Source organism: Xiphophorus maculatus, chromosome 15 (genome assembly GCF_002775205.1).
Source record: "Xiphophorus maculatus strain JP 163 A chromosome 15, X_maculatus-5.0-male, whole genome shotgun sequence".
Classification (NCBI taxonomy): Eukaryota; Metazoa; Chordata; class Actinopteri; order Cyprinodontiformes; family Poeciliidae; genus Xiphophorus; species Xiphophorus maculatus.
This window is the reverse complement of record NC_036457.1, coordinates 19,647,824-19,672,519: the sequence shown is the minus strand read 5'-3', so window position 1 is coordinate 19,672,519 and position 24,696 is coordinate 19,647,824.

The window sequence follows — 24,696 nt, the reverse complement described above, 5'->3', positions numbered from 1 at the left end:
GCGCAGGGAGCCAGAATAATAAAACGTGCGTGTTTCTCCGAGGAATTCCCACACAAAGCAAATAATTTGAGCAGCGATTGCTCCGTACGCGGCCGCTCGAGGCGTGGAATGGGCCCCCGGTGTATCAGCTACTCAGCATCACGACGACAGTGGTACTGGCAAGCTGTTCGCCGCAGGGTCATAATAGTTTTGTGTTTTTCATGGTAGTTTAGTTTTATTTTGTTGTGACTTTTTGTTTGCCTAATTCGGTTGGTTTTAATTAGAATTTTGAGTGGGTTTGCTAGTTTTTACTAATTATTATTAGTTCAATGTTGTTTTGTACCAGTTAAGTGTTTTTTATTAGTCATAGTGGTAGTTTTAGTTTGTTTTTATACTTTGTTTCTTTTAGGTGCAGAATTCAAAAAATGTCAATATATTTTGTCATTAAGTATACACCGATTGGGGTAATGAATATTCAACAGAAGATACAGTTTTCAAAAAATGTGTTCAATTATTGTTCAACAACAACTGACTTTGGTGTTTCATCCTGTCTTTTGTGGTGGCCATCTTGCCGACTAGCGGAAGTGCCGTAATTTGTTGACAGTTGATGTAAACTGTTTGTTTCAGTCGGAAAACAAACAACTAAATTTCACATCGGTTTGAAAGGCTAATAAATGGGTTCATAGACACAAAACAAAGGGTATAATATTTCTAATTTCAGTACATCCCAGTTAGTTTAACAAACGCACAAGATAGTTCCAGTTGTAGTTTTCCCCCATTAATTATTGTTTTATTTATTTCAGTTAAAGAATGTGTTCTCCTTTTCAACTTTGGGCATTTCTTTTATCATAATAACCTTGGCTTGCCGTCGCCTGGCTCCCCTTCAATAAGTCACATTTTCTGTGATTAAACTATTGGAATACACGCAACTATAAACAACATATCACCAAGGGAGAAAGGGGCGCATTACGTTAACACTGACCTAAAACAGCGCCACGCAACATCTAAAAAACGCTGATGAAATTTTAAACAACATCCATAAAACCCTTTGAATCCATAGAATCAAAGTGGCCTACATACAGAGCGAGCCTTGTTTCCCCAGGTCAGAGTTGCAGAAAGACACAGAGCCGAATTTAGCCCAATGCGTTGACACGCTGAAACCCTCCAGTAGCCACAAGGACTTCCCTTCCAGCTTTCTTCCCCAAACCTGAACCCAGCAGGCCGTGCTGTTCCTGTAATTGAGTGAGTAATGGACTTATTCCGCTGAGTGGTTCTCTGGGCGGACTTAATACTGGGATGTAAATCCTGTGGCAAATGGCGGATTAGGGCTGGAAAGAAATAATAAAAAAAAGAAACAAAAAAAAACTGAGGGGAAGTAAATATAGAAAAGAAAAGAATATGAACAAAAGATAATCTATTTAGCAATTATTCCCACGCAGTAAATTCACTTGAGGTCTGAGTTTAGAGGATTTAAATCAACCCTTTTTGGGGTTTTGGGAACTCTTTCATGGTTCTGCTCTTAGAAAACAGGATTTGTTTTGGCGGACTTTCTTTGCCGCCTTTTTTGGTTGTCTGTGCCCGACTCTTAAGCGTACCTCGGTCCAGACACAGCGTCCCTCCGTGCATCCCGGCTGAGTTCTGGACTCCTGCCACGCATTCCACCGGCGGGATACGCTGATCACAATAATCCCCTTTTCTCCAAACTCACCACGCAGCCTGGATCCTTTAACAATTAGCCTGTACAATGAAGCCATTATCCGTAAATCCATCAGCGGCCCCGGCTGAAACCCATCTCTGTCAAAGGCTCTTCAGCTCAACGCTGCCTCCTCCTGTTTTGTGGTTTTCTCTCGCGATTGGCGGACAACATACTGAGGTTTGCAACTGGATCGCTGAAAATCCTAATGTCTCGAGTCTGTCTCACTATCTTCTCTTCACATTCTCACAGCTCGCTGCAAAAATATCTACTTCCATTGCCCTTGAATCTTTCCAACATGTTGTTGTGTTGGACCAAAAATACATTGATGTGTTTCTTTGAGGTTCTTAGTATCTGCATTTATAATAACCAAAGAATTGCGCAAAGTTAAATTATGAAGATGTATTTGCTCATGTTTTTTGAAAGAGGTTTCAGCGCTAGGATGAGGTGGTTTTTCATTCGTGTCGAAAAAGATGAATTTTGCAAAACTGTAGTGGAAACACTTTGTTTTTTGCATTGCACGAACCACATGACCAACAGCCGGCTGTCACTGGTAACAGAAACGCCAAAGACGACCAAAGGAAGCGGTAGGAGGATGATTGTTTGTGTTTTTCAAACAATAGGCAGCTGGCTCCGCAAGAGCTCTCACAGTATGACACAGTTCATAAAAAGTTGCGTGTCATTCCAACATGTTGAGCTCTGCTGTAAAATTGGCAACTACAGTTTTCCCCATACGCCGGATACATAGCCACCCACAATGTAGCGGCTTGTCGCTTCAATGCCTGAATAAGACATAGACGTCTACTCTGATGTTTTGGGTGAAATATCAATAATGGCTTTATTCTAGTGAAATGCAAAATTAACAAATTGTGCTGTCAAAAAACAGAATCCTTAGAAAATTCTTAACTCTGAATCTCTGCAAATCCTCCAGAATTTTGCTGTCTGACGTTCTCTTAAGAAAAAAAACCCCTACGAGATGCTTCTAGGTTAACTTCAAAAATTTGTGGTTGTAAAGAGTAATATATGAAAATATTTACAAGGCACTGTGACTCTGTTAGTTTATTGTTCCAGATTTCCGTCTCTTTTTCCCACCGACCGACCACACAGCAGGTCCGACTTTACACTCTCAACTGGAAGACCTAACCGAAACTGTTCAAAATAATTCCCCGTTCCTCCCAAACCACCACTAGGTCCAGACACCTCCGAATTAGCAGCCTGCCGTTCAAAAAGCTTGTACTGAAAACAAGCAGCCCCCAAAACAAAGCAAACGCACGCGGGCAGAGGGAGCAGAAACACACCGCAAACCGCCAAGCTCAATATTTTTTAGACTGCCCTGTCATGCTGATGCTACAGTGGAGATGGTAGCTGTGACCTCATCTGCTAATATTGTTCTTGCCATGTAAGGCTTTTTTCCCTTCTCTCTGCTCACACAGCTGGGGTGTGTTCTTTGTAAGCGGGGCTATAAATTCATGTTTTTGTGGGAGCCTGTTGCTAGGGGGCTAGAAAGGGTAGGGAAAAGTGGAAGACGGGGAGAAAAGGGGAAAATGGGGGTGCAGGCGGGGGTAGGTTTGTGGCCAGGGGCCAATTAAAATACAGATGTCTGACTGTCGGTGTAATTCCATTCAGCCATGATTTACATTTAGAACAGTCACCAAGGCCTGCCACTCCGCGCTCACGCAGGAAATCGAAGTTGACTCGGACCTAATGAGAAAAGTGAACCTCCCGAACTTTTACGAGACTCTCTTCTGAAAGGAGGCTCGCAACTTTGTCCGCAATATGAGAGCCCTTCCAGCTAATCACCCATTGACGGGGGGGAAGAACGGGGCATTAGGAGCCCAGAAACCAATTTCACTTCATGCTGCTGGCGTGAAAAATGCAGGGTGGGGAAGTTGCCCTTTGTTAATGCTCGAACTTGGCAGCCTTTCCTAGCGATAATCCCCGTCGAACTGTTTACCTCGTTTGAAGCAACATGAAGGAATTTAGTGAGCTCATATTCTAAAATACATGTTTAATTTTTCTTTTTTTGAAATTCTTATCAGTGATAATATCTGTTCAACCGAAATAGAAACCGTGTTGTGTGTATGCTCTGATTGCAAATTTTCTCCTAGTTACGCAAGCTAGAGGGGGAGAAAAAAAAGTCGTGTCTCATGTGTGGGCCTGGCAAAACAACACAAGGCAATTTAATAATGGATTAGAAGGAATTAAATTCATTAAAGAAAAAAAATCCTGCCATTTTGAGAACAAAAGCTACACTTGTTTGTTTTTTGGCTGCAGTTAGGTACAGCCAACTGCTCATTAGAATAGTTTAGCATAAAAAGGGATAAGTTTGCTACTAGGAAACAAAACAATTGATAACTTTTTCCTCTTCACCTGAAGATACAGCCTTGTGCCACTGCCAGGGTTACAGTTACATTCTTGTAGAGGAGACTGGGGTAAGTGGAGCCAATTTTCTTATTTTTATTGTCGCTACAATGAGGCAACCTTGGTCTGGTTGCTAACTTGTATGTCTGCGTATATTTCAGGATATTGTCCATCCCTTCAAACAGTAGGAGTTGTAGACATAGCTGTTTCTTAAATTTAGCATGTCCAAAAAAATGTTTTAGTTTAGTGGGCTTGGGAAGCGAACATTAACATTTGTAAAGAAAGGGGTAAAAACTGAATCAAGTTGAGGCTCCATGTCATGCCAGGGCTCATCTTACCCCAAAGCTACCATTTCTACTTTATATGTGCTCACAACTGAAATGCCACACTTTTATCTTCGGTTTATGACCTTATGCTCTAGCTTATGCACACCACAATAAATATATAAAACAAATTTTAAAATATATATTATGGTATAAATGCAAATCTTATAAAACTTATGTTAGACTAAACTCACTTTTAAGAGTCAAAAAGGTTTTTAAGCAATAAAAGCCTATCCAATTTACCAATGTGGTTCTTAACGTCATGGGCTTCAAAATATGATACCTGCCTCCTAACTAGTTGGTCACATGACCAATGTTTTTAACCATTTCCTAGCAACAAGGGATGACTCAGCGTAATCTGACTCAATGTACCCAATCTGCCCTACGTAGTAAACTAATAATACCAAAAAATTAATTCTCAAAAATATGATGGTTAGCTTATGTGTCCATACAGCACAAAAGCAATTTCTCAATACCAAAAAAACCCCAACTATTTTCTTGTGTGTTTCATAATTATATACTTTGTAAGTACAGTTGAAAGTACGTTCTTGGCAGGGATGCTGTGTGGTTGTTCTGCTATTGGGACGGGGTGTACTTTTGTCACAGTCCAGTTAAAATCTGTCCTGGAGCTTCATTATATTTTCCTGTTTCACCCACAGTGTTATTTTCATATTTTTAATAATCAGTGACATAACAATATAGCTGTCAAATGTAGCTTTGATATTGTCCCCTCCCTAAAATAATGGCCTTTTTTTTTCTAAAAATGATTTGGCAAAAAAAATAAAATAAATCTTTCCAAAATATGTTATAAGCAACAAAAAATCACTTTTGGCAAAAAATGACTTAGGCCACTATTTTTGGAAGGTGACAATATGCATAAATATATATCAAGAAATGTCTGTATGAAGTGGAGTCTTCAAATGGATGATCTGCAGTTGTCATTTTGATCACAAAAAACTTTGAGTGTTTGCACTCGCCCTCTGCTTTTGTCGCTGCTATTGGCGCAGCAAATTTGTGGGGCACTTGACAGACCTATATATGTAGATTTATGCGTCTATGCGTCTTTGATAAAATGGCTGTTGCAAGATCACATCAGCACTTGGCGAATACTCACCCTGATGCATACTTAGGATTGGAGGAGACCTTGAGCATTTTACATTTTACATTTTTCAAGGAGTGGAGTACCCAAGTAGGCTTTTGACATCATTGCTATGACCTCTAGTGGTCCAAGGTTTCTTCTAGTTTATTGGTGCACAAATACATAAACAGAAAACCGCTATTTAACAATTTCTAAAGGTGGTCTCTTGGGGTCAGGGTTACAGTTAGCAGACCAGTAGATTCTTAGGCAAATGCAGTGCTATTACAAAAGAAGGAGATGCCATTAGCTTGTTAGAAGCTAATGGTCAGTTTAAATCATTCATCTTTCAATGTCTCTTTATTTATTAAATTTTTTACCAATTACTCAAAGTATTTCAATGTTAAGGCTTTTTTTTTAAAAAAAACTGGTTTGTAACTGTACTTTGTCAGCTAGCCCAATGTTATTATTCTTCTTTCAAAATATGACATAAACTGTGTTTCCTTTACAAATGTGTGCAAAACTTTGTCAATGTTCCTCTAATGTCAAAAAACATAATTTTGTAATTGCTGTTTCCATTAAATAAGAAACACAATTCAAATCACATGTGAATGAGTTTATTCATGTGGTAAGTCACTAAAATAGCATGCCGCAAAATCGTCCAATTATACGCTCAACGTTAGTTAGGATGCTAAGCTTAAAGAACTTTATACTTGAGGATCGTACTCATATTTTAGAATTCGAGTAGCTCATCTGACAAAGTGGCATGCATACAGCAGCTTTATCCAGACATTCATATCCAAAAAACTCATGGCCTGAGATCACATAATAGCCCTATCACGGTCCATCCAACTGACACACACAAGGAGAAATGACGTGTACTAATGAATGAGAAGCACTGCAATCTATTGCCTTCCAAATAAACTTTGTCTTTAGAGTTAATTGAGGTTATGGGCACAATGACTGGAAAAGGTGCCTTAGAGGTGCAATGTCTCGTCGTTGTCACTCAGTTGCTTTCTGCCTCCTTTTTATTTGCCTTAACAACTCATTTCCTACCAATTTATTTAAAGTATAGCGTATAGTTTTTTATTTCTTTCAATTTGCAATTGAGCAAAGTGATTGCTCAGTGTGTTGACATACCTTCCCTTCAGATCTGTGGGTGGTGTCTACATTTCATTCAACAAGAATGTAATTGAGAGTACTCACAAAATAGATGACATTTCCTTTCATTTACCTCCGTGAAAATAGACAGATTTAAGCTAGTTTTGAGAGTCGAGACCGACCTCTCCACAGGTTTTTACAACGCCGGGTCCAAAAACCATCACTGATTTGATTTTACAGGACACCAAAAAAAAAAGGAAAGCAGTGTACCTCTTTAAAGTGGAGTGACGGTTGGACTTTTATAGGCACTTAGGCCCAGCATCCATTTAGACAGAACAAGGCCACATAAAGCTCGAAGAGTGCTGCGCTCATCAATGACAGTAATCCTGTATATGGAAGGGAGCAGGAAGCGTCCTGTCCGTAGCCGTAACTCACAACACGTCGGCGCTTCACCGTAATGCCTCGGCCAGAACCACTCCACCGTCTTGTACAGATCAGCTCTTTCCCTTTTGATTCCAGTTTTGTAAGGAAAGGTCAGCATCATCATGATTTATAATACTTGCTCCAGTAAACCCAATATGGTTATCCATCAAGAAGCGTGGGAGGGAAAATTCAGTTTTCAGTCTGTAAACATTCTGAAGGAAAATGTACAGGAAAGTCTTCAAGACATCAGTTCTGACAAAGGAAGTTCAGCAGCTGTAATAGGTGGCTGATAACTTTGTTTCTAATATCTGTTAATAGTTCCGTCTTATCTGGTTTATATATCTGTTCAATGCACGATAACTGTGTTATTCAGACTTTGTTTCTGGAACTCATCCAGCTGTAATAAACAGGATGCTCTCCTCAGACAATCAGGACAGGAAGCAGGCTCCTGTCCCTTTGTCACTGAAGACAGGACCTCTTGAGGTCATGGTGGCACTTTCAACTCATCCACATTCAGATCTGCCAAGCCTTAACACCAAAAAAACCCAAGGAAGTGCTCAATGGATTTGGAATCTTGAGGTCCCTTTTAAACAATATGCCTGGCCTGACCTCTGAGGTAAATCATCCAGGGCTTTCGCTTAATGCAGAGAACAAACGCAGGAGAACACCAGTGGTATTTTCTTTCTCATTGTCCAAGGAGGAAAGATGAATGCTGCTGCCAAGCCTGTGCACTTATAAAAGTATAAATGAGGGGAAATGTGTATAAAAAAAGAAGCAAGACTTCTCTCTGAGCCTTGTGGCTGCAGATGTGAAGTAATTACCCCTTTGTAAGATTTTCCCTGCGCTGCACATTCCTGCTTGTGGGCGGCTTTTTGGGATTAACACAAATGGGGGAACCTATCTCATTGATCAAGGAGAATAATGATGGTTGCAGAGAGCCAGTCACTGCTAAGAATATGACCTTTTGGACGGACGAGCCAAGGCCCGCTCTGGCACACTATCCTGCATTTGTAGCCTTAGAGTGACTCTTTTTCCCTCTTCCTGCTTTCCCAGCAGAAGGCTGCGCAGCAAGCGGTGGTTCATTGGACTGACAGTGACGGCGGTGGGAACGGCTGGCGGGAGGCCTTTCAGAGGAAAGGCTTCTTCTCTAATAAAAAGAGTGATCAAACATGTTCTCTGTCTGCAAAAGAAAATATTATTCCAGGGAGCGGCAGGGCCGAGTGATGCAGGAGGCTAAAAGCATGCTTTGTGCCAACTGGGTCGTCCAATCTACTGATTTGGTTTCGGGGATTGTTGCTTGAAATTGAAAACAAATGTGGAGCTCTTAGCCCTTCACCGCACATGGAAGTTTCTTGTCTTTTTTTTTTTTTAAACTTTTTTCTCCCTCTTTTTTGTCACTCCTGCTCTGACTTCACATGAAAATGGAAACATTCTTCATCCCTCCAAAAGAAAACCTAAACAAGTACACAAAGACTCTTATCTCTGTCAAAGTCTGTCAGTCTGTGCAACCAAACAGAATAAACAGTCTTTCCTCTCTCGCTCTTGGCTCTTTCAAGTTTGAACCGTGTGAAGACAGAATTATAACGTGACTTTACAAGTGACGTTCTGGAGATGTCGAGACAAGCAGACAGTCAAAAGCTAACAGTAAGAATTGTATTCCAGGTGATCATCAGGTAATTGCTGCAGCACCAACATTCTACTTGCAAAAGTATTTGCATCCCTTTATTTTGTTCATTTTTTTTCACATTCTGATGTATTTGCAGAAACTTAATGATGTCTCTCAACACAAGGTAGTGCATATTTATGAAGCGGAAAGAAAAAGGTACATATAATAGCTTCTGGGGTATCCGTCCATCCATTTTCTTACACCCTTGTCCCTAGTGGGGTCGGGAGGGTTGCTGGTCTCTATCTCCAGCTATCGTTCCAGGCGAGAGGCGGGGTACACCCTGGACAGGTCGCCAGTCTGTCGCAGGGCAATACAGAGACAGACAGGACAAACAACCATCCACACACACACACACACACACACACACACCTAGGCAGAGTTTAGAAAGACCAATTAACCTGACAAGCATGTTTTTGGACTGTGGGAGGAAGCCGGAGTCCCCGGAGAGAACACACGCATACACAAGGAGAACATGCAAACTTGCAGAAAGACCCCAGGCCGGGAATCGAACCCAGAACCTTCTTGCTGCAAGGCAACAGACTTCTGGGGTATGTCACTAGATATTAATTTTTTTGTCGATTAGATGCTAATCATCTTTGAATTGGACTTTGGACTTATTCTACAGATGAATTTAACTTCATCTAAGACGATCCATTTTAGATTATGGTGTATCTTTAGGGCAGTAGTCCTTCTGGAAGCTTCACCCAAGCCTAAAAAAATCAAGAAAATTGCAAATATGACTTTAAAAAGTTAGAGGTGTTAATACTGTAGTTTCATTTACTTTTCTTTACGAATATTTAAATTTTATATATATGCAAATGCACACATGCAGCGTCTGTACCAACTTGATTCAGTAGAGTTCTCCAAAGATTTAGGTAGCTAATATTTGTCCCAAGACACTGATGCTTCCTTGACCCCACCATTCACTCCCACTGACTGGTGATTGAATCCTGTAATTACGGTAAGCCGAGTCTTACCATAGATAGACTTGGCTCTATGCGGTTATAGGGGTTTTCCACTTGTAATGATTACACGGTACCAGCACTTGGACTGCTGCATTCAAACTGAATGTCATTTACGTGTCAAAAATGTGTCCAACACCTCAAGTTGGACGCTTGATCTTGAGCGTCAATATTACTCTAGACACACATTTGAGCAAAATGTGGAATGACCTTTAACTTGTTTTCCTTTCCTGGTCTCCTTGTACAATGATGGATGAAATGTCGGGAGTGTCTTGGCTTTATTTGCTAAAAGCAAGAGCTTTTTGAGTGCCTGTGCGCTGTGTTTGAATTCACTAGATAACTCAGAGGTGTTGTGAGTTTGGCGACTTCCACAACCCATCTTTGCGCTGATGCGGGTTGCTTTCTGCGGTGTTTGCGTCTCAGTCGAGTCAGTCACTAATTGGCTGACATTGGAGTAGCTGATTGTGTCACAAGATAAAGGTACTTACAGTAATCCATCCCACCACTCAACAACGACCTAGTCTGACAAAAAAACGACAGACTGCGTAGCATAGCTTCCATGCTTTCCATTGTTGCATTGTTTGTGCTGCATACACACCTCATTGCGCTACTTTTCGGACCCTGAAGGTGTCCAACCATATGACTAATCCGCCCACTAGGGTTGTTTCTTAATTGGAAAACCATCCGGATTGTGTAGAGTGGAGTTGAACCGAGTCGAGCTAGGTGCTAGTGGAAAAAAGCCATTAGTTTATCTCCCGTCAACATTAGCTGACGGGTCAAGGCTCAAGAAAGACTTCAGAAGCTGGTACGGACAGCACTCCATACAAGCCCGTTTTATCTCTGCAATCTGAATCCAATTAACAGCAAACCCGCACAGGGTTCAAGCACCAGAGGGGGACAGAGAGGGAGAAAGCAAAAAGAAAGGAGGGAATTGGAGGAGGCAGCAATGGAAATATCTCAAGAGTGTGTTTTCTGCGTTTCATTCAGGCGTTTCTTGCTCCTTTTGTGACGGACTTCAATAGTTGTTGTTCTCTGAGAAGACGAAGGAGGCGAATCTCTCCTTTATCTGCCGAATTCACATTCCACAGCAGCACCACAAAAGCAAGGAACAGAAGCACCCCACCCTTTTATTTAATCTAATTTTACTCTCCCGGGTCAAGAGAGTCGGAGGAGACTCGCTTCTTGCTTGAGGAAACAGAGTTCGTGTTCGCACGTGTGTTTCTTTCTCTCCCTTTATTCTCTGTCGATGCAAGGACACAGCCACCACAGACACAAGACGGTGAGTAGATGAAGCAGTGACAGCCCAGGCTCGGCTGTGCTGCGGCAGGATATGGTAATGCAAACCAAATGAGTCTCATACGCATGGTGAGTGGCCCTCTAGACAGATCCCTTCCCCATGAAAAGGGTGTTAAAACATACGGTAATTGCTTTCAGTGTCGTTTGGCAGCAGTGCACCTCCTGACTTCGGGAGCTTTATATAGACAGGGTAATTCTCCATTATTCTGCCAATGGTACATCTCAAACATTGAGTGGAGGTTGGGGAGAAGCCGAGGCAAAGAGGCACACTTGAAATCTCGAGGAGTGACAAAAACAAAATTGGGAATTGGAAAATAATCCATAGTTGCCAGATACTTTTTTATGTTTTTTTCTTTCCTCCCTCAGATAATTGTTCACTGTACTGGAACCTGAGGGTAATCTAATTAACTTTCAAAGTTCTAATGAAATGAACACAGAGATAAACACTACAAGCACGACTGGCTTTTTGTCTTCTAGTTCTGACTTATTAAATGCTGCCAGGGACGCAGCAGATGGCGAGTAGAGGAAATGGATGAGTGTTTGTTGTAGCAGCGTTTGAACTCATTTTCGCTGGCCATTCTATGTCCATGACACACAAGAGACTTTAAAGACAAACATGTTTGGCTTTTTCACCCATAATGGCTGCCAAGAGTATGTTAGAGAAAAACCTTTTTTCTTTTCAGGTAAATATCCACCAGCTTTGAAAAATAAAGTGGCGGTATTATGTGTTTACCAGGCATATAGTGCTATTTTATAGCTTTATAGGAACAGAATATAGATTATAGATTTAAAGGAAATTTGACTTTGTAAATGAATGCTTTGAAATTGGGCGTCTGTCTCTTTAAAAAACTCCTGCTCTGACACTTTGCCTTCAGGAAGTCTTCACAACATGGCTCTTCTATTAACCCTTTAAAAAAGTTTTTACCAGCATTGCACTGAGTAGTAGATCCTATAATGAGCTCAGCAGATCCACATTTGGATCGCATTAGGGGTTTGCTAATTGCGCAAAACTTTATCAGTATCTTGGTGATGTCGAATAAAAAAATACCATTAAGGCATTTCCATTAAATAAAAAGGCCAATAAAAATCACACGTGAATAAGTTTCTTCACGCGGTGAGTCACTAAAAACATCCTGTGCCACAACCTTCCTACTACTTCCTGTCGTTTTCTTCTTCGTGGTTTGTGCCAGCGACGACATCCAGTTGTCGATCAAGTGACTTGTGTGATGCGAAAAAAGTGTTCCCATTGCATTGGTTTTGGGAAATAAACCAATGTTTATGTGGCCAGAACCCCTCGCCCCCCACATACACACACATTTCATCCTGACACCAAATCCTTTTAGAGAAAACGAGTTGTTTTTTTGTAATTGGCTTGTTTTTAAGTACATTTATTTTCAAAATGTAAAATTACCCAGTTAGATGATCAATGGAAATGCAGAGATGAACACAACAAACATGAATGTCTTTGTCCTTACACTTGAATCAAATTGCTGAATTACCTCCTCAGTACGCAGTCAAGAATCATGCTGATCCTCGACCTGATTATTGGACTCAGGTGTGTTGCAGCAGAAACACGACTAAAAGTTGTGTTCAGGGCCTGAATTTCAAGACCCCTGTTCTAGTTTTTCCTTACTAAAGAAAAGCAGGGACGCGGCAGAAACCGAGTTCAAAGCGACAATCATCTGTAGCAGCTTCCGAACCTTCCTGTCATCTCCTCGCCTCCGACGCAGCGAGAATTCCCTCACACCGGCCGCCTCCGGACCAATGTGTCGGCCTCTTTTCTTCACAGCAGACGGATTTGTGAAGAGATTTTTGACCCAAAATGGCTGCCATGAATCACGGTGACGTGCTGACAGGTCTCTGACGGATGAAGTGACTCCGCTCCGGCTTCACCTCCACGTGTTCCCCTCTGTGATGGCTCAACCTTGTAAAAGGCCACTTTTATGGTACCAATCATCATGCAATCAGGATAACATCAGCCGTCAGAAACACGTCTCAACCCGGCTTGGCAAAAAAAAAAATGAAATAAAAAAATCTGCCAACACGTCATAACTTACCAGTGGGCTCTGGCTTTTCACCATCTCATTTTTAACTCTGGATATTCTAATTAAATCGTGTCTCTTTCTTTTAGTTTTCTCTCCAAAACTCCTTTGTTGTTCAAAACTAAATTGTCTGGGTATACACACTTGACAATGAAGTATGTATTTTTGCTTTGCTTCCCCCCCTCCCTAACAGAGACACACAGCAGCTTTCTCTCAGGCTGCCGCCACGCTTGAATGAGCTGGAGCTCCTCCTGAAATGCACGGTAGAGAGCCAAGAGGAGAGACAGTAGAAATGGAGCGTTTCAAACATTTTTTTCTTTCTTTTTTTTTTTTTTTTAAATCAAGGTACACACATCTCGGGATATGTTTGTGGATAGACGTACCGACAGGTCATTCTGCCTCTATTTGGGTTGCGACACAAGATTTCGCACTGCAGAGTAACAATATCCAAAAATGTCATACTGTCCTGCAACAGTTCTTATTATTATCGCCTTTAGAAATGGGAACAACAGTGTGAAAAAAAATAATCATAGTTGACACTTAATAAGACCCTCGGTTGCCTACAAATTCTTCACATTTTAAAATCTACAGTACTAAATGTGCAACTTTTTTTTTTTACCAAGACATATCTAAGATGTATTTTTATTCTCAAGATGTGATGAAGTAAAGTGTTTGGAAAATCTCTTTGCTCTTAAAAAAAAAAGCCTGGATTTTTCTGTGTGGTTCCTTTGACTTCACTGAAATCTGCTCTGAATTGTCAATTGAATTTGTTGTGAAGAGACATTCCTCTATCAGTAACGTTCTCCGGATAAAATTGGTTCAGACGTCCTGATCAGATTCATAATCCTCTTCAGTTTGCACCAGTTAAGGGGTCAGTGGCTCTAATCTGAGCCAGCAGGTAAAGAAAAGAAATCATTTACCTCAAAAGACAAAAGGTGTTTCTCCAAAGTCTCCATTGGTAGCCATTTTGGGTCAGCAACCCCCAAGTCCCTCTTTGACCTGTCCTTACATTTGAGCCTGGTTACAATATAGAGGAAGAGCCTTTCACCCACTTGTGTCCCATGACTATAGGAGATAAAGCCATAGTGTAGCTCTGCTTCCATTACAATTGTGCGAAAACCTTTATTTCATGTTGAAAATACACAATTTCGCAATTGCAGTGTTTCCATTCTACAAGAAACGCAATTAAAATCACACGTAAATAAGTTTGTTCGAGTGATGAGTCATTTTAAAAAAACATCTTGCAACTTCGTCTTTGTGGTTTGCACCAAAATATCGTCACCTTCCTAAAATAATGGCCTAAGTCATTTTTTTGCCAAAGGTGATTTTGGAAAAAAAAAAATCACCACTCCTTTCTTTCCAAAATGTGACTTGGGCCATTATATTAGTAAGGTGACGATACGCAAAATCAATAATAGTCTTACGTTACAGTCTGGATGTTTCAGTCTTGACCAAAGCGTGTTTAACATCTAAACGACTTGCACAGTACATGTGGTTTTAAAATGTTCCTTAAAACTAAAAATCAGCATCGAGTTCCATAGATCTTCCAAGCCTTTGATCCGACACTTGAGTTAGTGCTTGAATAATAATTGCAGGAGTTTTCACTACAGTAATGACTCGGCTGCAAGTGAATTAGCCTTTGAACTTTGATGGTTTGAAACTGCAGCCTTCTAATGAAACGGAGGAAACGTGATTTGTCACTGAAACTGTGTCCCAACACGGCCTCTGGGATCACACGACATACTCGCAGTGAGGCTGTTAAAGTCGAGAGGAAAGAAAGCGGAGCGGATCAATTAGATAATTCGAAGGTAGAACAAGCTGAGTATCTAAAAGGCTTTTTAAAAAAAGGGATTTGGTGAATAGGAGCATTTTTTAAAAAACGCTAAAAATGCAAGACGTTACAGTGGATGCGTTTAAATGTTAGTGCTCTTAGTGCAAAGCGAGCTAAACACAGGGCTTTTAGATTTCCTTTCAGACATGCTGAAAAACGCAGACTGAGATTTACTTTTTTCTTTGTACTCCATATTTCATTTCCTCTCACTCAAACATTAGGGTAGAAAGCACGGATTATTAGAAAAGACTTTCTGTGTGACAACCAAATTGCCAAGACATCCCACTGCCAGCCCTCCAACCCCCCAAAAAATGTTTGCCTAACATCGAAAGAGATGTGGAAAAGTGGAACGGAGTTTGTCAGAAAGATTAGTCGAACACAAACACGTAAAACCTGGACAAGTACAGAACTGCTCGCAAAGCAGTGGGCTGCAGGGTTCCGTGTTGGGGTGACCGGGCCGATCAGATGCGTGGCATTCAGTCGAATACAAAGCAAATCCGTCAGGCTCAAAGGATTTGACGCTGATCCAGGTAAGAAGATGCCAAACTATGAAAACAGAGCAATCCAAACAGCTTCAGGGCATAAGAGGGAAAACCACTGTTAAAGCTCCAGTTTTCTGACAGCGTGTGGAAGAAATGACTCACTGCGACGCGCTGTTTATCTCCACTTCTGGCTTAATTCTGGTTTCTTATTCTGTACTCGAGAGCAGCTTCAGGGTTCACAAGGTAGAGACAGCTTTTTCTTTCTCCTTTTCAAAATAACTCCAGATCAGATCAAATAGAGGGTGTCTGCAAGAGGAACGTGCCACCGGACATTGACTAGACATGAATTTGACACATATATTTGCTCCGATTTACACTATTCTAGTGTAACTCTGCATTTTTGGGGTCATTGTCCTGTTGGAAAGTGAACCCCTGCCCAGTCAAGTTTTTTGCAGGTGCTAACAGGTTTTCCTTCAACTTGTAGTTCGCTCCATCCATCTTCCATTGTCCCTGCTGAAGGAAAAACATTCCCCAAAACGGAAGGAGTACATTGTAAGGAAACATTTCCGTAAAAAAAAAAATATTTTGAGATTAATCTTACATTTCCATAGAAAACTTCTGAGCTCCAAAAGTCAAAAACTCACAGAAATTTTCTAGAAAAAACGTGTGAATTTCTTAAATCTAAAAGTAAAAAAATAAATTTTTGAAACTCAGATAGTTGAATAAATTTGACTTTACAAGCTAAGAAAATTTCCAGGTTTTTTTTTTCCTAGTTTTTTTTTTTCTTGTAATCTTAAATTTTTTGGATCCTTTGGATCTCAGAAATGTACACGTTCTTTTTAGAACATTTCTCAGCAAAAGGGACTTACTAAATGCTGTCTTTTAGCTAGCTGTCTACTAAGCACTCTTACAAAAACACTTGATTGGACCTGGAGCAGTACTACCTAGAAAACCAAAACCTAAAATATCTGTTGACTGTTGCCAAGATCAGCACTGTGGTCATCTCATCTAAAATTATTACAGAGCCACCAGGAACACCACAAGAACAGGAGTTTAGGAGGATTTCCATACTTAGTCTATGTTTAAACTATGGATTGCACGAGCTTCTGTGACCAAAGTATAACCTTCTCTCTGACCTGATTGAATATTTATTTATGTAATGTCGACTACCTTCAGCTTTACACCATGTTATTATGTTATTCCCTCATCAAAAACGTACCTGGAGTGTTACTTTGATTCTTTCATGTTGTGATGACTTCCTGAAGGCGGAGTTTCAGAAAGAGCAAGAACTTCTTAAAGAGACAGAGACCCAATTTCAAGGCGTTAAATTAAGAAGTCAAATTTCTTTTAAATCATGTTGGCTTTAAACAGCATTTTTATCACAATTGAAGGTAACATAGCTACTTGGTTGTGCTATAGACAGACAGAAGTCAATTTCAAGGTGTCAAATTCCAAAGTCAAATTTCTTGCATATATTTTAATGAAGGTAAAATTGACTTGATTGTGCTACAAAATAGCCGTATTTGCCCAAAAAATGCATAACACTGTCCCTTTAAATGCGTGTCTTGTGTCACACTGTTCTGGATTTTATTTAGAGGAACTGGAATCGTGGGCACTAAATCCTAATAAACACGTTTTCCAGAAGACCACATCCTTTCTCAGCCACTTGACGATCATCCACTGCTTTCTGTAGTTTCGTCATAAAATCCCAGTCAGATGCATTAAAGTCTGTGGCAGTGATGTGGAAAGGTTCAAGAGGCAGGAGTACTCAAAGCAAGACCCTGTAAATGTTATTCCCTAACATATTCCCGTCATAAATCTGAAGCCCTGTGTTCATAACGTCCTGGCAGCAGCTCCGACCCGACTCCCCCGCCCCACCTCCCAAATTCCACGATAGTGGCTCCTATCTTTCCAACACTTTATTGCTCCCAGATGCGGCAAAGCTCTGCTACCCAGTTGTCACCCAGGGTAACGATTAAAATCACACGACGGCTCCATTCGGCCTGACAGCCAGTCAGATGTGGCGTACAGTATCGCACACACATGCTCTTATCAGGGCTCGTCACTGACAGCCTCACTCAGGGAGCTCTGGCTCCTCTCTCCCCGCTCTGCATGAATTTTCAGACGTACCTCGCGTTCCCTTACACCTGGCGCTGTTTGACAAACGACAGGGCCCGTATTTGCGCTTTTTTAAATATATATTTTTTTGTTGCCGTGTGGTTTTTAGGAGTTTTAAGACGACGCGCACGCTCGTGCGTGGAGAGCGCTGCTCCGGCGGATGCCCAGTCCGTCAGAGCGGCAGGCGCGCGCTGCTGTGGGTCTTTGAGGATGTTGGTTCAGGCCTGCCGGGAGGGGAGCGCGCGGGCTTACTTAATCACAGCACAAGCGCCTTTATTCATCTTCAGAGCGGCACAATTAATTTCAGTGCCTGTGTCAGAACCTTGGGGGAAATCTGACCTGTTATTGCCTCGCAGAGTCGTGCATGTTCTTTCTCCCGCTCGAGCTAACCAGACAGCCATTCAGAACCTCTTCCAAGGCTAATGCCGCATTCACATTCAGAACTTACCGAAATTGCTTTGCGCGATACAATAAAACTGTTTGTCACCTTCTGTATAAAAGGCAGAGAGGTATTGAAATTCTAGAAACACTCTGTAGGAGTATTAGTATTCATTGACTAAAGCTTATTTTATTCTTCCTTTTTTTATTATGGGCTGTAAATCATAAGAAAGACCAAAATCAGCTATGATTTATGCAGTGTATTTTCTTCCCCTCCACAGTGCCAGGAAACCAGACCAGACCTTGTTCACAATGTATTCACTAATCCCAGAAATTGGACAATACTTTTTAAAAGAACACTATTGGATGTTATAATTGTTTGCCAAATGTTTTTAATTAGGAGTACAATGTGCTTTGATAACTTCTGCATAATTCACCTGTGAGATATCCTTTTTTCCCACATAACTGATGTGATTTATGAATACAAAATGCACACAGTTGTTTTGTGCGGCTCATTGCAAGAAAAACCCAACCATTTTGCTGAAAATTTTCTATTTCTTGAATTTTAAATGGTATTATGATGGGTTTCTGCATAATACTTTATTTCTATAGGGCTTTTTTAAAGAAACGTTAAAGTGATCTACATTTAAAAAGCAATTGAAACATAAATTACACAGAAGGAAAAACAAAAAGCATACAAAAACAATTACAGTTTATAAAACTAAGGCAAAAATAGTAATAAGCTGTGACAGATGTAACCCATCTAAATGGAAAATAACTCTTTGCTTTAAACTTGATCATTTCTATAGTAAAATATGTATAAACCAAACAGTATCAGCTGCCTGTAGTCAAACCGGATCATCAGGCCATGTCTCAGACGGTGTTAGGGCCAGAATAAGGAAAAAAAAACAAACTCATAAAGTTGCGAGAAACAAGCCTGTTGATGGAAAAAGTCATATTATGATCAAGAAAGCCGCAATAGTACAAGAATAGAGAAGTAATAGTGCAAGAAAAAAGTCATATTAAGAGAATGAAGTGATAATTTTATACCAAATAAAAAAATTATTACATGAGAACTGCTGAGCATCTTAGACTTTATACTTTGTCGGTTTAACACATAGGACATATTCAGTCTTTTAACACATTAGCATCAGATCATTAGCATCACAAACAATTTGTACAAATGACTGAAGAACCACGCGGACTAGACAAGCTAGTCACGTCACATCTAGATAACTATCACAGTTTTGCTCTCATTAAAACAACGTTGTTTTCTATTAATTTCACGACTTTCATCTGGTAATATTAAGTCTTTATTTTACTAGCATTATGACGTTATTATCGTAACTCTTTGACTGGCCCTAATAACCCGTCGTACAAACAAACTGAGGTCATTGAGACAGCTGCAGTCCTGGAGGTAAGACATTTACTTTCTGCCAACAACCTCATTTACCTCCTTTTATATATATATATTATTCGTTTTAGGGTGCTCTCTGTAATGTCTTTCATCAATTTTACCTCTTTTTGACGCATACTGTAGAGAAGGTAGAAGGCAATACAGATGTACTATTTATATAACAGTAAAATGATTAATTAGGTCTCTGATTCTTTTAAAAAAAAAGTTAGTTACTGATCTTTAGTTTATTTTGACATGTTAATCATTAGAACTTGCGGTATATCCAAGCAGTTATTTTTGCTTTGACAGTAAAAGACTCAAAGTAATCCCAGTTGATATGCACAGACTTTTATAATGGACGCGTTACATCATCATGCTGGTGTGTAACACAGAACAAATGTGCTGTAAAGCGAGAGAAGAAATTAGAGAATGAGAAAAGGAGTACAAATGTCCGACGGAGTCTTTTGTGGGAGAATTTCAGCTATTTCAAGTGGATGTCATCAAACACTCGTACTGTCAAAAAACAAGGCCAGCTCCCATCTCCCACTTCGCCTCGGCTATAAAACCGAACATCAGAAGTAAAGTGTCTAGAGGCGGAGGGAGTCACTCAGGATCCCAGTGAACCAGACTTTTCAAGCTCACTTTTTTTTTTTTACAGCTTCGTACATCTGATCTTCTGGTTGAACAGAACAGATGATGCTGATACATGAGCTTTTTTCTCTCTTTTTTTTGAGGACCTCCGCGCTGCTGGGGAGGTTCTGAGGGCGAATCGAGACGCGAACTGAATTTAACCCGAGAGAAACCAGATGCAAGCGTGGCACTTACGAACAACCGGGAGGACGCGAGTCTGGGATAACTGCCATAATAACCGGCGCCCTTTGCATTGAAGTGCTTCATGAGAGTCATAAGAGGTTAAAAAACATGGACATGGTATATTTGGAACGTGATATGCTGGAGATCATCAAAGGGAAAACGGGCCTGCCTGGGTTACTGAGATGCTTGAAGTGATGTAATGGAAGAAAGTTTAAAGGCTTCTCTTTTTGCAGTTCTGAAAATCACTTTCAAATTTCTTCTGCTTTTGAGATTGTCCAAGATCACTTATTAAATGAAGACATCAATTCAGAAATGATAATTTCATTTATTAAAGGGGCGGTAATACAGCTTTTCCAACCAAATAATGCGATTTTACAGCACAATCAAGTTACTTTGTTACCTTCAGTTGTTATAAAAAGTGCTGTATATAATAAAAGAGAAATGTGACTTTGCAATTTGACGGCTTGAAATTGATTTCTGATTCTTTAAGGATCTCCTGCCCTTTCCGACACTCACCCCTCAGTATGTCATCACAACGATGCTCCTCCATTAAGCCATTTACAATCGTTCTTTGGAGTTTTGCACTTTAAAAAATTTTTACTTTGTAATTCAAAGTCAATTGAGTGGGGTCTCTGTCTCTTTAAGAAACTCCTGCTTGTTTTGAAACTCTGCCTTCAGGAAGTCATCACAACATCATTACTCCATTAACCCTTTAACAATGGTTATAGGAGAGGCAGCTCCTATAATGAACTTAGCAGACGCTCAGTTCAACCAGATGTTTGCTAATTTCCACTCGTTAGTCTGAAGGAGCTGAGGTGGGGAGTTGCTGGGTAGGGGTGCTCTGTGAGGTGGAAGCTCAGAAGCATTTACATACTACTACCTGTTTAAAGGTAAGAGAACCTTTATGACATGAAGTAGGTTAAAAGATCTCAAAATGCACCACATTACATCTGATATTGTCACGGTTCTAGTCAGTGATGTAACTCAGCTGAACTTTATCATCTCGTTAAGTTACAGAACGGTTCCATCAGTATTTATAACCTCCCCAGTCTTTCCTCATGTGCTACATCATCTGTTTGCTTTGCCACGGTGTTCCAGCAGTATTTCCGTCAATAAAGTGTGACCAAGTTCCCGATTTAATGACTTCAGTTCCTGATTAACCATTGTCAGACCAAGTTTCCTCACTGCCTCCTTTATCCTCAACCGTTATGTCTTCTTGAACCTCCTTGTCAAACCAAGTAAGCAATCTAATAACTGACTTGATTCTGCTTTGTCTGAATTCTTCCCTCTCAATTGTCAATAACTTCTTTATAACCCTTTTCTAATCAACCCAATAGAACTTCACTTCACTATCCAGACTCTTTCTTCAACATCTGGAATTCCCTCGGCTGTCTTTTGTCAGACATTCTCTTTGAAGGGGTTCTCAGAGAACATTGACCTGTTCGTGGCTCTGTTCAACCGTCTGGCAATATGGCAGCATATGATCAAGGATCTTGTACATAAAGACAGAGGCGAATCTAACCGACGTCCCTCTGATTGCCGGGCAAACTCCTACCGCCCTTGCCACCATTGCCCCTGATTCTACAAGAGACAAGAGAAGACCCTTCTGCTTTAACAATCATTTTATTCAAGGATATTACTTTGAGACATTATAGTGGCACTGCTTTGCTGATTCAGGACCCTAAATTCTGCGCTGTCCAGTAGAAGATCCTGAAGAAGAATGTCTTGTCATTTGTTACTTACCTTAAACTGAACTGGGTTATGCACAGAATAAGTCCTGGATAGAAAAAAAACAAACACAAAGGGTTTGTAGGAGTATAGCCACAGTCTAGACTGGAGATGCTGTAGCATGATCTTAAGCAGGCTTTTTATGGCTGGAAGCCCTCCAATGTGGCTGAATTAAAACAATGAAGAGTGGGCTAAAATTCCTCCCTAGAGATGAGATAGGAACACTTAGTTTTCACACACACTTTGTGGTACAGTTGTTGTTGCCCCCAAGGATAGAACAGTCTGTTATTGGGTTCAAGAGGCAATTACTCTTTCACGTAGGACCAAATTGGTTTGAAATTCCTGTTGTCGGATGATCCCGAAGATCTCACACACATACAAAAATACTACGAAGAAATCTTTTTCACAGCTCTGTATTTCTTGTCTTTGGCAGACTGGCATTGTTGGCAGACTGGCATTGACGTTACACAAAAGCAGCAGGATTGAAAACCAAAACAAACCATACCAAAAATCTGAGTCCACTTGCATTGCAGGGCTTTTTATTCCAGGAAAACTCACCAACTTCAATCTAGAGTAATCTTCCTCAAGTTTATACAGTCAAACTTTTGCTGAGGTGCATACATTCTTTGCTCTGTTTTTATTATTTTACTTTAGACAATTATTCTCTCATTGCTGTGTTATTGATATTTAGGAATGCACGCTTGTAGTCTCTATTGTATGTGGTCACACCTATAATCTGCCTTCACCGCTGGTTTGTGGAAGTGATTGGTCTGGAACGACTCGCTGCGGCCACAGAGAAATAGCTTGGCGCCTGGCAAGATGGATTCTGCCATTATTTGTAATCTCTTTGGAATCTGGGTACCTCACAAAGTACCAAGAAGAAAAATCTGGAACACAGCCTGTAGCCAAGTGCTTTTGAGTGCATGCAGGAGGTATTCAGCCAAACTAACTCGCCAACAAGTCTGGTTGACGCAATTAATTGCTGTCAGAGCAAACAGCCAGAGGTAAGTTTTCTTTACAGCAACAGGATAGGCGTAATAAAAACACCACAGGTTCATTAGTACTGACTCTCCACTTGAAGCTTTTCAAAAGGTTTGCTTAAACCTCCCATCGGTCCTTATTTTCACATTTCAAAAATAGGATGTACAATAGAAGTTCATTTGATACACTTTGCTGGTACCGTTTTGGACTCTGTTTTGACTTCAAAACTGCTGCAGGTCTTTATGTCAGATTCTACGAGGGTTCACAAATACTCCCCAGAGAATCCAGTCCAGACTGACATAATATCATGATAGCATGTTGGAGTCATTGTAGAAATAAAAAAAGGACTAAAATTCCCACCAGAACACTCAGACATTTTGAGATTCATCTCAGAAATGTTCTGGAAAAAAAACGTTTTTTTCTGGAAAATTTCTGAGATCAATCTAAAAATTTGAGTTTTTCTTTCTAGCAAATGTTCAACTCTTCAAACTCAGTAATTCAACCAATGGAAACAAAACAAAACAATCGCTGTGTTTCCATTGAATAGGAAATGCAATTAAAATCACATGTGAATAACTTCATTCATGTGATAAAAAAAAAAAGCATCATTATCCACCTACCACTTCCTGTTGTCTTCTTCATGGTTTTCTGCCAGTAGTTCATATTCGCTGTTGATCACGACTCGTGATGTGAAAAGAGTGTCTTAGTGCAGTTTAGTGCATCCATATTGATATCTGAAATACAGATATCAATATGGATGAAAAATCGCCTCATATCAGTACAAACACTTTTGAGATTTTTTCAAAATTGGCGTATTTCCACTAAGTGAATTTATTTTTGTAATTCCAATTTTCGCAGTCGGAGCAGAAACGGAGCTAGCGACTCTGCCCTAACTGTACCGTACCATTGTCCTACGCACCTACAACTGAAGGAGGCCCAGGAACGGCGCGGTACGGGTCGGTTTTAATGGAAACAGACAAAATAACTTTCCGAACTACCATACCACTCCGGGGAAACGAGGCAAAAGTTTCTTTCCTGAGTTCTTATAGCTAGAACCTATGTCTTCATTCTGAGTTGGTGTCAGAACATTTCCTTCCACCTCATGACATTAAATATTTGTACCACTGGCTGCAGTGTTTTGCTCAGGAGCCGACAGTCGACTCAGCGAGTCGACAGAACAAATATCAACAAGCAGGGAAGAGAAAGAATGACTCGTCCAAGGTAGCTCCCATAGGACGTCGAGTGAGGCTGCGCCCTTACGTGTGTGTGTGTGTTAAAGCTGTTACCATGCAGATGTGTGCGAGCATCTGTCTGTGTGTGTGTGTGAGCTTATTAATGTCTGCCAAACATCTGGCCTCACCCCAGTGTTTGAACATTTACACAGCACACACAGGTCAAAGCAACAACTGACAAATAAGTCATTTGAAATGACTTTATGAAAGTAACGGCATATGTTCTGAAGAGCTAATCGTTATGTACCTTCATGCGTTCCCCTTCCGTCTCCTGCTCCCCAAATCAATTATGAATGAATCAATTTGGATCCCCTTTTGATTTTCCAGCTTTTGCTCGTGCTAACCTGCTAATATGTACGTTTATTGGAAGGTGACTTGACTTTTTCATCCAAAAAAGAAAAAAAAACATTTGGTTTTATTCCAGACAAATGGTTTTTCTGTATTTTGGATTTATTTATTTTCTTTCCCCCCACCCTTAGCTGGCGACCAAAGTGTATAAAAGGCATTTCATCATTCTGCTGTCATGGAACAGATCCCACTCCTTCCCTCATTTCTTTCTAATTATACAGCACTATGTGCTTTAAATTGCTCCATAAAACGTGTTTCATGTAAAAAGTAAGGGCGCAGAACCCAATTAGTGCTGGAGCAATGAGAAAGCATGCTGTTCCTGCTCAATAGAGTCAATTAAAACTGGACGTGTAGGGGTGTGTGTGTGTGTGTGTAAGAGTGAAATGAACCACCTGGGACTTGTCTCCACCTGAATTGACAGACTCACACATCCAGTGCCCAGGCCACATTTTCATGGGGCATTAGGAA